We start from the raw sequence: 2579 nt of genomic DNA, 5'->3' as shown, positions 1-2579 counted from the left end.
ACTGAGTTTGCTGTAGGAGTTTTTCATGGGCTGTAATACCCTATATGTTCCTGAGCTGTCAGTCATTTTGGCATTTGTTTTATCTTCGACCACAAGTACAGTTTTTAGTATTGGAAAGTATGCCAAGGCTTTAGCAACCAGAGAACAAGCTCCTCTTCAGTACTTGTTTTATTCAAGTTCAATGCATAAAGTAGGTCTCATCCTGGTGTTTGTGGAAAGCTTACTCATGGCATTTAGCCACTCTCTAATTTGGCACAGTGTAGTAGTTAGTAGTTAGCACTGTAGCTCTGGAACGAGGTGTGTTGGCAGAAGTGCTGGCTCTGGATCTAGAAACGGAGCAGCAGTTAAGTGCCATAGTTGAAGACAGCAGGTGAGCCAGGACCTGAGATAATACTGTTGACCAGGACCACATTCATAGGTGGGGCTTACAGCTGAGATAGCATGGCACCATTTCAACACGGTTGTGTGAGCAGTCAGGACTGCAGTCAGAGCATGAATGAGTTAAGAATGGCTCTGGTGGAGAAAGGCTCTGGTGGATAGCACTTGGAAATTTTTACCTTTCAGGGGAAGACTTTCTGAGACCTCAAAGACACACTCATTCATCTTTTTTCTCAAGACAGGGCTCTCACCCAGCTTGTCACTTGTACAACGCAAACTGAGATGTAGTCCATTCTTTGTTAAGTGCTGTGATCTGCAAATGAAAAGTGCTGTTTAATTTGGAAAATAAAATACTATTTGCATGTTTGTAAATAAAATGCAAAAATGCTATTTCTGAGAAAATCATCTTAAAATTAAAAACATCACTAAAGGAAGTCTATTGCCTTTTGTTCCCTCACCAAACATGAGTGGAACAGTGAAAGTGATTAGTCAGTTCCACTCGGGTCTGCTGCTGCTGCATCTGATGATGGGTGCTAAAATACTGTACAGTGAAGTTAGATGAATTTGCCTGGTGGGGGCAGTTTTTATATCTTCTGAGAATAAACTTTGTCCTCTCCCAAATTCTTCATGTCTGGAATCCCCTTTCACGAACAGTTTGCAGGAAGGGGCAAACAGGAATAAAGCAGGACTCACGGGACTGCAGTTCAGTGCAGTCCTGACACCCAAATATTCAGGTGCATGAGAAGTAATAAACAAGCCCAAGACTGACTGCAGCCAAGAACATGTATATTGAGTCTGTTTAATATTTTCTGTGCCCTCTTTACTGATCTGTTTAGCCTAACATATCTTTATTATGTGTACAGGAGAATCTGAGGCTTCTCCAGTAGGATTCATGTCACTTCACTAGAAGTTTATAAACATTTTGACAGTTCTCATACAATTAAGGTTGTTTTTATATTCATATAGTGACTCACACTTCTATGTACTTTCAAGTGCTAAAGATTAATACATTCTCCTTTGCACTTCCTAGAAATGCAGTAGCAATTCCTAATCTGGCCAGATTGCTTTGCACTCTGCAACAAAGTTTTTCTCTTTCACAGAGGTATTAAAACTGGATCAACCCTAAGCTGGAAACCCATATGCTCAACTCTACCTTGATCTGTAGCATAAGGCTTTCCATCAGGAAGGCGGTCCAAAATCATGGCTACTTTTGCATTCCCTCATTTCTGAGGGGGTTTTGATGAATGGAATCATAGTGGAAAATGATTCATTCAACTGGAGAAGAAACTGTAGCCTCTGCAGAGTGGGAGTACCTCGTCCTCAGAGGCATATCAATGCTGACAGCGTAACTGCAGGACGGTTCAGCCAGGATGGGATCCCATTGACCCCCTTGTGAATGAGCCACTCTGGCAGCTCTCTGCTGGGGGAGGGCCTGTATATGGCTCTCACAATCTTCCTGGAGGTTGTTGAGAGAGCGAAACCAGGACGCAGAAAGCTGGGTCCAGCAGCATTGTGCAGTTTCTCACACCCGCTCCCGCAACACTGTCCTGCTCACATCCTCTCGTCACAACCTCCCTGTCCGTGTCATTCCCCGAGTCTGCATTTCCTTCCATTGTTCCCCAGCACCTCCTTGGGCAATATTGTCTCCCTTCCCAGCCTTGCAAGCAGTCTTGGCCGTCCAGTATGAACTGATGGATGGGCTTTAAACAACAGAACAGAATAAACATTTACTTCTCCTCAGAAGTTTCCCCTTCCCCAGTGCCCACACACCCATGCACATGCTGCAATCAGATGTCTTTCTTCTTACGCCCATCGACTCAGGGATGGAGGGTGGGAGGGTTTCAGAGAGATTCTCATGCCGTCTTGTCCCTTGAACGAATTCCGCTCCTGTTAGAGCTGTCAGCGCAGCCCAGCTCAGCACTGAGGTCCCAGACTCTACTTTCCCCCTCCTCACCATTTCTTTCCAAGCATTAGATGTCAGCTATATTTGCCAAGGTGCTGAGCATCTCCAGCCAAAGTCCTAAAGGCCAAATGCAAGCCTAAGTCCTTGGAGTTTATTTCTCTTTTCTCCTCTCTTTTCCTCCTTTATCAGCAAACATTAGTTTGCCAGTAAAGACAGGCAAAAGGAATCAGCAATCCTGAGCAAACTAGGAATGCTTGTTCAAACCAAATGCCCCCAATATTTCCAGCAACCAAAGCCA

This window comes from Gavia stellata, chromosome 14, assembly GCF_030936135.1.
Source record: "Gavia stellata isolate bGavSte3 chromosome 14, bGavSte3.hap2, whole genome shotgun sequence".
Taxonomy (NCBI): domain Eukaryota; kingdom Metazoa; phylum Chordata; class Aves; order Gaviiformes; family Gaviidae; genus Gavia; species Gavia stellata.
This window is presented reverse-complemented; position numbering follows the sequence as displayed.